The 12650-nt window shown below is 49.8% G+C and overlaps 1 long non-coding RNA gene across 1 annotated transcript; it reads right to left on the bottom strand.

Moving 5' to 3' along the window:
- Positions 1-3130: 3130 nt before the first annotated feature.
- On the bottom strand, positions 3131-11507 carry LOC103351583 (uncharacterized). Its single transcript, XR_016223580.1, has 3 exons — positions 10006-11507; positions 5118-5278; positions 3131-4074 (listed from the first exon to the last, which is right to left on the bottom strand). It is a non-coding gene; the product is annotated as an uncharacterized LOC103351583 (long non-coding RNA).
- Between the last annotated feature and the right edge of the window lie 1143 nt (positions 11508-12650).

Genomic DNA, 12650 nt, shown 5'->3' with positions numbered 1-12650 from the left:
ATCCACAGAAGGCGGCTTTGAGAAGCGGCCCAGCACTTTCCCACAGGGAGGAGAGTGTCGCTCCCGGCTCTCCTCTGCCCCACCTTCAGACTGCACTGCTAGCAAGGAGCACCTGGGATGCGTAGCTGGCACCTGATCTGAGGACTTGCCAGTGGCCAACCAAGAGGCAAGCGACACCTGCTGAACACAAAGCATCTGGGTCCCTGCCCCTTGTCCACCTTCTAACCCAGAGGGGTAGCGTGAGAGGCCGGAAGCACGGGTTGACCCCTTGGACGGAGGGTCCGGGAAGCCCTGGGATCCCGGGCTAATTCTGATGTCCAGACTCCCAACCCCTACCTCTTAGCTTTGCTTAATTGGGTTACAGGAATTAGCCTTTAGAGACAGAAAAGGCAAGAGACCACATTCTCCTCACTGCCGCCCCTCTAAAGAAGAGGTCAAGTGAGGTCATCCCTGCTTGACCCCGCGAGGATGGCCAAGCAATGAAAATGGCTTCTTGGGGATTGCAATGAGGCTGCAAGGTTGAGGGCGGACAGGAAGTGACAGTGCAAGCGGGACCAAGGCCGGCGCGTGAATGGATTTCAGAGGTCAGGGAGCGCTCAGAGTCCGAGAGACGCAGTGAGAAGCCATCTTTTGCTGGTGTCAGAGGTAACGATCAGGAAGCTTGATAAGAGCGTGTGTGGGTGAGAGCGTGGGAAACAGACCCTCGCAGGCCTGTGGGCGGTTTCTGTGCGAGGTGATTTACAATATCGGTCAACGCTAATAAATGTTTGCAGTGGAGCAGAAATGCACGTGCACAAAAGTGACCCAAGCAGGGGCCGGTGCCGTGGCTCACTTGGCTAATCCTCCGCCTGCGGCGCCGGCATCCTATATGGGCGCCGGTTCTAGTCCTGGCTGTTCCTCTTCCAGTCCAGCTCTCTGCTGTGGCCCGGGAGGGCAGTGGAGGATGGCTCAAGTGCTCGGGCCTCCCGTGTGGGAGACCAGGAGGAAGCACCTGGCTCCTGGCTTCAGATGCATAGTTCTGGCCGTGGTGGCCATTTGGGAGGTGAACCGGCGGAGGGAAGTCCTTTTTCTCTGTCTCTCTCTCACTAACTCTGTCAAATGAAAAACAAATGACCCAAGTGGACTGTATGTATTACAACTTTCCGTATAACTGCACAAGACAGAAAGCAGTGGGGGCTGGGAAAATAGCTTCTGGTCTATCCATTGAGTGGAAAATCATGGCTCACCTGCAGGATGCATTACCTTGAAAGTTAGGGTACAAGGTGTGTATGCTATGTTACCAGTGTGTGAGGAACAGCTCTGTATACTAGCACCTGTGGGGAAGCTGCATGTGCGCTTATATATGTGTCATTACCTCCAGAAGGAAAACCAGACGAGTCCCCCGGGGAAGGGGCGCTGGGAGCTGGGGAGCAGGTACATTGTACGCTCATTCCCACATTTTCCATTGTATGCTGGGTACAAATAGTACTTGCTAACAAACAAACAAACAAACAAAACCACAAATGAAAAAGAAGAGAAGTCTGAACCTGTGTGTTTCCTCCCAGAGGGGCTGGGGGGTGGCAGCGGTGCCCTCCCGGTGCGATGGGCTACAGCACCCCCTGCTGCCACGAGCAGGGACTGCGCAGTGGATGCAGGGGGACGGAGGCTTGGGTCAGGGCTGCTGTGTGGCGTCCGAGGTGTCATGGAAGGGGCACTGGGAATGGGCAGCCCTGGGTTTGCGTACTGACTGCCCTAGCCTGCTGCACGCCCCTGGACATAAGACCCTCCCTGTGAGTCTCTGTTCTTGCCCCATAAATTGGGCTAATAATGCTTACCCCTAGGGTTGTTGCAAAGATCAAATAGGGTACAGTGTTTTAGAATTGCAAAGCACTAGTAAAATACTAAGGGGTTATTTTTCACTAGATCTCTCATTTTATGAGGTAGTGAGAGGCAGCGTGGGGCAGCGGTTAGGACAGGAACTCCGCAGCTGTGCCCGGCTGAAGCCCAACTCCTCCTCCCGCCATCTAGGGGACCTGGGAGAAATTACTCCATGTGGAGACCTTTGTTCTTCATCTGGGAAGCAGGGTTAGCAACAGCATCCTCATAGGGTCCTTGTGAGGAATAAGTGAATCAATACGTCCAAAGCACTCCAGTGTCTGGCACACAGCAGGTACCATGTGAACATCTGCTCCTACTGATTTCCTTTAGTATATGCAAAGCTTACGGGCCTTACGTAGGTGCTAGACATGTGCCAGCAAGCAGCACCATTTTACAGGCGAAGAAACTGAGGCCCGGGGCTGCTTGACACACCCACACCCCCCATCCCAGCCCCTGGGTCTGCTGCTGGGCTCTGGCTCCTGACTCCAGCTTCCTGATAACACAGACCCGGGGAGGCAGCGGTGACGGCTTAAGGAGTTAGGTCCCTGCTACCTCCATGGGAGGCCTGGACTGAGTTCCCAGCGGCCACTGTGGTCATTTGTGGAGTGAACCAGTGAATGGATGTTCTCTCTCTCTCTTCTTTCTCTTTGTATGTGTGTGTATCTCTAACTTTCAAATAAATAAAAGCCAGCATTTACAGGGGGGCATTTGGTAAAGCAGTTAAGTTACTGCTTGGGACACCCATAATCCATATTGGAGTGTCTGGTTCCAGTCTCAGCTACTTTTCCTGCTAAAGCTCACCCTGGGGGGCAGCAGATGACTGCTTAAGTACTTGGGTCTCTGCCACCCATGTGGGAGACTCAGGTGAAGTTCCTGGTTCCTGGCTCCTGGCTTTTGCCTGACCTAGCCCTGGCTGTTGTGGGCATTTTGGGAGTGAACCAGCAGATGGAGGATCTCTCTTTGTCTATCAAATAAAATGAAAATAAATATTTTTTTTAATTTAAAAATTATCCTTAAAAAACAATCAGAGCAGTTGAGGCTTGGAGAAGGGACATGACCTGTGGGTACAGTAGTGCCCCGGTACTGGTGCGGGGCCCATTCCAGGATGGCCTGCCAATGCCTGAGACCACACATGGTGGGGGCCTTATATAAACCAGGATTTTTTCCTATACAAACCTATGATAAAATTTAATTTATAAATTAATCACAGCAAAAGATTAAAACAGTAACTAATAATAAAATAGACAATTATAACAATATAGCATAATAAAAGTTTTTAAAAACTTATGAATCATTTATTCTGGAATTTTCCATGTAGTATTTTGAAACCACAGTTGACCACAGATGTGCCCCTCAGATACTATGTTAAGAACTTTGGCTTTGACCCTAAGTGCAGTGGGAAACCATTGAAGGCTTTTACCTGGAGGAGTGACACACTTCAGCTGGTGTGTGAGAAAGAGCATTCTGGGCTGCTGTGGGTGACAGGACGGAGGTGGCCAAGGGCAGAGACCGAGGCAAACTGCAGCCTCCTCAGAGGGCTTGAGCTGGGGTGGCAGGGAGACAGAGGAGTTCCTAGAAGTACATTTTGGGAGCAGAAAGGTGAGGTGCTGATGACACACTGATATGAGGGGGTAAGGAGAGTCTGTAATCAGGGTCGACTCTGAGGTCAAGAAATATCATTTCTGAGATTGGAAATAGGGGAGGAAGAGCAAACTGGGGCGGTGATGGGTGGATCAGGAGTTCAGCTTAAGGTAATGTAGGCCAAGAGAAGTCTAATATACATGGGCCTTAAGAATATCCAATCCCATTATAAAAAAGATATACAAATTTGTAGTTTGAAAAACATAAGTGAAACATTTTAAGATGTTTAAGCAAAATACTTGTTAGATGTAGTCAGAAGTCGTGGGGTGTGTTGAAGAGTTGGCAGGCAGAATGTGCGTGTGCTTTGTTGAACTCAAGAAAGCTTGGCTGGCATTCTTCCTGCGGGTCATTGGCCGCAGCAGAGGAACACAGGTCAGGAGAGACGGGCAGCGTGGGCAGGACACTTGCAGAGTGAAGGCAGAGTGAAGGCAGGCTGCCAGGCATGTGGTCATCGCATCCTCTTAGCTCGCCACTTGGGAGCTCGGCATCAGGAACACACGATGACGGGGAGGCAGGGCAGAGCCACCCCGGAACATCACACGGTACCCCACAGGTACGCGTAGTTTGGTGTGTCGGCTGTAAGTCAGTACAAAATTGAGGAATAACAAGAACATAAGTCTTTTTTTTTTTTTAACCAACCTGATTAAAAAAAAAATACCAGGGCAAGCATTTAAGCTAATGGTTAAGATACCAGTTAAGACACCCATGTTTCTTATCAGAGCACTTGGGTTCCTTATCTGCCTCCAGCTCCTGACTCCAGCTTCCTGCTAATGCAGACCCTGGGAGGCAGCAGTGACGGCTCAAGTGGTTGAGTTCCTGCCACCCAAGGGCAGACCTGGATGGAGGTTCAGGTTGGTCCAGCCCCAGCTGTCGTAGGCATTGAGGAGTAAACCAACAGATGGTATCCGTCTCTCTCTCTCTCTCTCTCTCTGACTTTGTGCCTCTCAACTAAATAATTTTTTTAAAAAAGGACAAAGATTTTAACAAAATCTCACCAAAGAAGATGGACAGGTTGAAAATAAGCAGATGAAAAGATGCTCCAGGCCGGCGCCGCGGCTCACTAGGCTAATCCTCCACCTCGCGGCGCCGGCACACCGGGTTCTAGTCCCGGTCGGGGCGCCGGATTCTGTCCCGGTTGCCCCTCTTCCAGGCCAGCTCTCTGCTGTGGCCCGGGAGTGCAGTGGAGGATGACCCAAGTGCTTGGGCCCTGCACCCCATGGGAGACCAGGAGAAGCACCTGGCTCCTGCCATCGGATCAGCGTGGTGCGCCGGCTGCGGCGGTCATTGGAGGGTGAACCAACGGCAAAGGAAGACCTTTCTCTCTGTCTCTCTCTCACTATCCACTCTGCCTGTCAAAAAAAAAAAAAAAAAAAATTAAATTAAAAAAAAAAAAGGTGCTCCACCAGAGAAACTCGGATTGAAACGCCACTGGAATCCCACTACACATGGATCAGCGTAGCTTCTGTCCAGGCCGCGGACAACACCAGTGCTGGCGGGGATGTGGAACAATGGAACTCTCACTGCTCGTGAGAACACAAGATGGCATGGCTACTTTGGAAGACACAAAGCTCGATCTACTCCTATCATACAAATCAGCAGTCACATACTTTGGTACCCACCCGGGAGCTGAAGACTTACGTCCACACAAAAACGTGCAGGTGGAGTGCACAGCGTCTTTGTTCATAACTACCCAGACTTGGAAGCAAACAAGACGTCCTTCAGTAAGTTACTCCACTGTGGTCCGTGCAGACAATGCTAAGAAGAAACGAGCTATCAGGCCCTGAAAGACATGGAGGAACATTAAATGCACACTACTGAGGGGGAAAAACACCAATCTGACTCCAACCGTGATCGTCTGGAAAAGCCGGAACTGTGGAGAGAGCAGAAAGAGCAACAGCTGCAGGGGACAGCAGGGAGGAAGGAGGAACGGGTGGAGCACAAAGGGTTTCTAGGGCAGGGAAAATACTCTTCATGAGGAGAACATTTGTCCAGATCCCAAAGTACAACGCCCAGAGCGGAGGCGGTGAGCTTTGGCTGATAACGGGGTTCAGCTCTGGTGGGGAATGCTGATGACGGGAGAGGCTACACGTGCAGGGGGCAGGCAGCGTGTGGGACTGACTGTAGCTCCCTCTCAGTTTCGCTGTGAACCTAAAACTGCTCTTAAAGATGAACTCGTTTGGTGCCGGCGTTGCGGCGCAGCAGGCCCAGCCACCGCTTGCAACACTGGCATCCCGTGTGGGAGCGCGGGTTCGAGTCCTGGCTGCTCTGCCTCTGACCCAGCTCCCTGCCAGTGCACCTGCACAGGCAGTGGATGACGCCCAGGGCTTAGACACCCACATTGGAGGCCCAAATGGAGCTCCAGGCTCCTGGCTCTGGCCTGGCCCCACCCCGGCCCTTGTGGCCGTTTGGGGAGTGAACCAGTGGATGGAAGACCTCTTTTTCTCTTTGTCTCTCCCTCGCTGTCACTCCACCTATTCAGATAAATAAATCTCAAAAACAGACAGGTAAATGAAATCTTTCTTTAAAGTTATATGAACTACAGGCTGGGTCTGAGCTCCAGTTTTGCCCTGAGCTGTGCTGCCTCAGGCGAGCGACTGTCTCTGGTCCTCATTTCAGTCTGGAAAATGGGGACTTGGGCTCAGTGCCCCCTACACCTCCTCAGCGTATGGTCCTCCAGCGGTCACCACCCAGGGCTGGACGTCCTCCACCCTCACCCCCACCCAACCCCCACAGCCATGGGTTTCCAGCACACAAGGGAAAATGTGTTATTGACTGAATGTGACCAAGAAGGCCAGGCTGACAAGGGGTCACTAAATACAAACAGTTAGTGATGTTTCATCTGAAATCCGCTTCAAGGAAAATCTTGGAGCCATTTTCTAGATTGTTCGTCCATTTCATTGTGTGCGGTCATCACCACCTGCTACCTCACCCAAATCTTCATGCTTCGGCTAATTGATGGTCAGCGCTTCAGTCGTCCATAGAAGATTGCAATCACGGTGTCACGGAGACCTTGCATACAGGTAGGTAAGATGACCAGCACTCCCCCTTAACAGGTAAGGAAATAGGCGCGGGCCAAGCGCTTGGTCCGGGTAGCATTTGCTGCGTTGTGAACCCATGCCTCCCAATCCCATGTCCGGGGCCTCTGTCCTCACCCATCCAGGGCCACACCATGACCAGGGTGGCCTGTCTTTCTTCAGTGGGAGGGCGAGTTTGGGCCGGGTGTGCCCACTGATTAGGATTTGCTGAAGCGTCCCAGTCCTGCGCCCATACTTAAAAGCCCATCTGCTTTGTGTCCTGTGTATTTTTCTTTCCGTTTTAAAATGTGAATCTCCTTTAAGAGAAAGCCAATCCGTGTGTTTCTGATTCTTTGAAACTTACTTCCTCCTAGCAGAGCTTTCTGACGTCCTGAGCTTCACACGTTTTCTAGAAGACAGGAAACAGGGAGAGGCCGAGCCCTCACCAGGATTCTCCGCGTCGCCCGTCCTCACCACGGAGGCAGAGCCTGGCTTCACTTCCTTATTCCTGCGGCAGCTCCGGTGAAGGTGACAGTTCTAACACTTGGCCCAGCCAGCACGGGACCCCACGCAGCACCCAGAACACCACGAAGCAAGGAACGAACTTGCTCCGTGGAAGCTTGACCAAGGCGGGCCGTCAGGCCAAGTGTGAGAGCAGAGCCACGGCGCCGGCGCAGCTGCCGAGCCCCCAGTCCTGTACAGGGCTCCACGCTCCCTCTAGGCCAACGTGACCTGGGCTAACACGATGTGTGGCCCTGCCTCAAGAGAATGTGTGGAGCCAACATGGCCTGGTCGAAGGCACTGTGTAGTCAGGCACACTGTGTTCAAAGATTGGCTCCAACCAGTAAGCCCAGGGACTTTGAGGCGAATAATTTTTTTATTTGATAGGTAGAGTTATAGACAGTGGGAGAGAGACAGAGAGAAAGGTCTTCCTTCCATTAGTTCACCCCCAAAATGGCTGCTACGGCTGGTGCTGCGCTGACCCAAAGCCAGGAGCCAGGTGCTTCCTCCTGGTCTCCCACGTGGGTGCAGGGGCCCAAGCACTTGGGCCATCCTCCACTGCCCTCCCCGGCCACAGCAGAGAGCTGGACTGGAAGAGGAGCAACCAGGACTAGAACCCGGTGCCCATATGGGATGCCGGCGCTGCAAGGCGGAGGATTAACCAAGTGAGACACGGCGCCGGCCCCTAGGCAAATAATTTAATCTCTCTGAGTACCATTAGTAAGGCTCCCCCGGGCATTGTGAGGATTCAGTGAGCCGATGTGTGTGGCATGACCGCTGATAGGCATTTGGCAATGGCAGTTAGCGGTACTGTCTTACCCGAAAACAAAGTACTGTGTGTTGAATTCTCTTACTTATTTCAATCATAGGCCAAGCAGGCTCCTGACACCTTGCTCAGTGCAATGGAGGAAGTCCTGATGCAATCAGCCAACAATAATTTAATGAGAATGTGATGCTATAAAGCCAGCGCTAGAGCTACGTGGGGTGTCCTGGGGAAAAGAGAAAGAGGGGCAGGCACTTGGTGCAGTGGCTATGGCGCTGCAGCCCATATTGGAGTGCTGGGTTCCAGGCCCAGCTCCACTTCTGATTCCAAGCTCCTTGCTAATGCGCACCTGGGGAGGCGGCAATCCAAGCAGTTGAGTCTGCCACCCACAGGAGAGACATAGATTGAGTCCCTGGCTCCTGGCTTCAACCTGGCCCAGTCCTAGGCAGTGAACCAACAGATGGAAGATTTCTCTTTCTCTCTCTTCCTCTTCTTCTCTCTGTCACTCTGCCTTTCAAATAAATAAATAAGTAAATAAAACTTTAAAAAACTGGAGAGAGTGAGATGGGGGAAAACTGCTTAGAGAGGCCAGTGCTGTGGCGTAGTGGACTAAGCCTCTCCCTGTGTCACCAGCTTCCCGTATGGGCACCGGGTGGTGTCCCAGCTGCTCCGCTTCCAGTTCAGCTCTCTGCTATGGCCTGGCAAAGCAGTAGAAGATGGCTCAAGTCCTTGGGCCCCTGCACCCACGTGGGAGACCAGGAAGGAGCTGGATCCTGGCTTCAGATTAGTCCAGTTGCAGCTGTTGGGGCCAATTAGGGAGTAAACCAGTGGATGAAAGACCTTTGTCTCTGTCTCTCCCTCTCTCTGTATGTAACTCTGCCTATTACTGCTTAGTGAGTATGAAGTTTACTTTTGGGGTGATGGCAATGTTCTGGTGATGGCTGCACGACACTGTGAATGTAGTAAGTGCCACCGAATTGTTCACACTAAAATGGTTAACTTGGGGTGGGTGTTTAGCACATCAGTTGTAACTCAAGTTGGGACCCACATCCCATATTGCAGTGCCTGGGTTCAAGGTTCAGCTCTGCTCCCAGTTGCGCGTCTCACTAATATGCACCTTGGGAGGCAGCAGGTGTGTGGCAACAGCCAACTACCTGTGCCATCACCTGCTACCATCGAAGGTGTGCACGGTGAGAAGCCTGACTCGGGAGTGGGGCCAGGACTTAAATACAGGCAGTCTGATACGGGATATGTGCATCCCAAGCTGTATCTTAACTGCTGTATTAAATGCTCACCCCAAATTTTTAAAAATGGTTAATTTTATGCTATATCAGTCTCATCTGAATTTAAAAAAATGTGGAGATTAAAAAATAATATTTTAAAAAGAGTGGTCCTACCAGATTAGAAATATGTTTCTTAAATACTTGAAAGGCAGAGCAATAGAGAGAGAGAGAGAGAGAGAGAGAGGAGAGAGAGAGAGAGAGAGAGAGAGAGAGAGAGAGACCAGTTTCTATCTGCTGCTTCCTTCCTAAACACCTGCAACAGCCAGGGCTGGGCCAGGCTGAGGCCAGGAGCTCGGAAACCCACGTGGGTGACCGAGGCCGAGCCCTTGAGCCATCATCTGCTGCCCCCCAGCAGTAGGAAGTTGGACTGAAGTGCAGGAGCTAGGACTCCAACAGGCGCCCAGATATGGAATTTGGGCATCCCTGGGTGGCTTACCCTGCTGCACCACAATGCCTGCCCCAGAAATATTCTTAAAATTTATTTGAGAGAGAGAGAGAGAGAGAGATGTTCTATCCACTGGTTCATTTCCTGAATGCCACAACAGCCAGGGCTGGGCCAGTTTGAAGTCAGGAGCCCCAGCTCAATCTGGGTCTCCCGCATGGGTGTAGGTACCCAAGCACTTGACCCGTTTCCTGCTGCTTCCTGGGGTGCACGTTGGCAGGCAGTTGGATCAGAAGGAAGTCAGGACTCAAATCCAAGCACTCTGACAGGGGATACGGCATCCCAAGCAGCATCTAACCACTGTGCCAAATGCCTGTCCAGAAGTGCTATCGGCACAGAAATAGACATGAGATCAAGGGAACGGTGTGGAGTCCAGAAGTGGATTCAAGCACGTGGGGGAATTTAGTACACGCTGGACAACAGCTAAAATCCGAGGGCAGTGAGAGAGTGAACAGTAAGTGCTGCTGGAGCAGCTGCTTGTTTGGGGGAAATGAAGACCCGTACCTCACTGTTTATGCGCAAGTGAGTTCCAGGTGGGTTAGAGACTGCAATGATGAGGGTTCTATATGGGAACAGGCAGCACTTGGAGCAGTCCTGGGATGAAGCAGGAGTGTCCTAAGTTTGACACGAAACCCTGGGACCAACAAGGCAAAGACTGATCAATCTGAGCACACAAACTAACACAACTTCTGCATGTTCTGTACGGCAAAAATGATCATAAAAAAGGTTGAAAGGCAACTGAGAAATTGGGAAAATACTTGAAACTCTTATGAGAGATAACTAATAGCTCTAATATATGAGAATGAGGGATTTTTCAATAATTAAAATGAACATAGAAACAGATAATTCATAGAATGGTCAATATACATGTTAAATATGTTTGAATTATTAATCAAATACAAATAAAACCAATAATGAGATTCTATTCACTGCTTGCTAAATTGATAAGAAAAAAAAGTATTGATACCCAGACAACAGACTCTCTTTGCACTTCTGGTGAAGTAAAGAACGTGTAAATTTCCTAGAGGACAACTGTGTCGCATCTATCAATGTGTCAATCCAGAAATCCCACTGGTTTGGCTTCATTACTGAGAGTTAACAAGACAAAAATAATAGGAGAGGGGCCGGCGCTGTGGTGTAGTGGGTAAAGCTGCCACCTGTGGCACTGGCATCCCATATGGGTACCGGTTCAGGTCCCAGCTGCTCCACTTCCAATCCAGCTCCCTGCTAATGTCCCTGGGAAAGCAGTGGAAGATGGCTCAAGTGCTTAGGCCCCAGCACCCACGTAGGAGACCTGGAAGAGCTCCTGGCTCCTGGCTTTGGCCTGGCCCAGCCCTGGCTGTTGCAGCCAATTTGTGGGGTGAACCAGAGGATGGAAGATCTCTGTCTGTCTGTCTCTCCCTGTAACTCTACCTTTCAAATAAATAAATATTTTAAAAATATTAAAATAGGTAGAAATTACAGGAAAAACCCTAAATGTTAATAAGTAGGCCACTGAATCATATTACTGCAATAGAGTGTGTCATTTAAAAGGCAATATACTTTGCTATATGTACCATGATATATTATGTTTGGTTGAAAAAAGTAAGTTGTAGGGGCTGGTGCTGTGGTGCAGTGAGCAAAGCCTCTCCCTGCAGTGCTGGCATCCCATATGGACACTGGTTCAAGTCCTGGCTGCTCCACTTCCAATCCAGCTCTCTGCTATGGCCTGGGAAAGCAGTAGAAGATGGCCCAAGCCCTTGGGCCCCTGCACCTGCGTGGGAGACCCGGAGGAAGCTCCTGGCTTCAGATCGCCCCAGCTCCAGCTGTTATGGCCATTTGGGAGTGAACCAGTGGATGGAAGACTCTCTCTCTCTCTGTAACTCTGCCTTTCAAATAAATAAATCTTTAAAAAAAAAGAAGAAGAAAATAAGTTGTAGAATCCCAGGACATTGTACTGACTCTATTTTTGCAAAAGAAGTAAAATAAAAAATAAAAATATTTATTTTTTAAGATTTATTTATTTTTATTTGAGAGGTAGAGTTACAGACAGTGAGAGGGAGAGACAGACAGGAAGGTCTTCCTTCCATTGGTTCACCCCCCCCCCCCCCAAATGGCCTCAACAGCTAGAGCTGTGCTGATCCAAAGCCAGGAGCCAGCTGCTTCTTCCTGGTCTCCTATGCGGGTGCAGGGGCACAAGGACTTGGACCATCTTCTACCACTTTCCCAGGCCACAGCAGAGAGCTGGATGGGAAGAGGAGCAGCCAGGATTAGAACCGGCGCCCATATGGGATGCCAGTGCCGCAGGTGGAGGATTAACCTACTGCGCAACAGTGTCGGCCCCAAATAAAAATATTTTAAAAACCCAACTAACTATTGCTTACTTTTCATTGACTCAAAAGTAAAAGGAGGCTGGAAGGATACACACCAAACTCTTCATGGTGGGTATTCCTGGAAGGGGGCGGGGAAGATGGGAGAGAGAAAAGCTTGCATTCTCTTTTGTACAGTTCTGCACTCTCTTAAATGTTTTACAGCAAGCATGAATCACTTTTATAATCAAATAAAACAATTACATTTAAGGATTAATTATAAGTTATAGAGCATTCGAATAAGGAAATACTTCAAAAATCATCACAAAGGAGATGTGTGTGTGTGTGAGTGCGTTGTGTAATAACTTAGAGAGATTTCTGAAGGAATTAGCTGCAGACAGTCAGCTCCATATCACAATGTCTCCTTCATCTCTTTTACAGCGTTTGCCAGAGACTCTCATTACCAGAAGCCCCAAAGGGGTGAAGTTTTATAATCATTCTAAATGCAATAAAACACACACTCATGAGGCCACACATAAATGGGATAGGGTATGAGCTCACCTCCATAAACTATGAATTGTAATTTTATAATTGTGAAGAGAGAAATGAAAAGTAAAAGTGATCTTTGAGCACCACCTCATGGAGGTATCCACCACTACCATGCTAGGTTGCGCACCAGCATTTCTATTTGTGATGTGAGGAGGAAAATTAGCGCGGGCTCAGCTTTCTCTTATGGTGTGTGTGTGTGTGTGTGCGCGTACACTTTGATGAAGGGACTTAAAAAAGTTCAAGGAAACCAGATGTTATGAAGCAACTGCATGGCTTGCAAATTTTTTGTACCAAAAGAAGCGTATTCTTTTT

This window comes from Oryctolagus cuniculus, chromosome 17 (assembly GCF_051225735.1).
Source record: "Oryctolagus cuniculus isolate XC-2025 breed Fujian yellow rabbit chromosome 17, ASM5122573v1, whole genome shotgun sequence".
NCBI classification, from domain to species: domain Eukaryota; kingdom Metazoa; phylum Chordata; class Mammalia; order Lagomorpha; family Leporidae; genus Oryctolagus; species Oryctolagus cuniculus.
The sequence above is the reverse complement of the archived record's forward strand: the minus strand, read 5'-3'. Positions and strand labels throughout refer to the sequence as shown.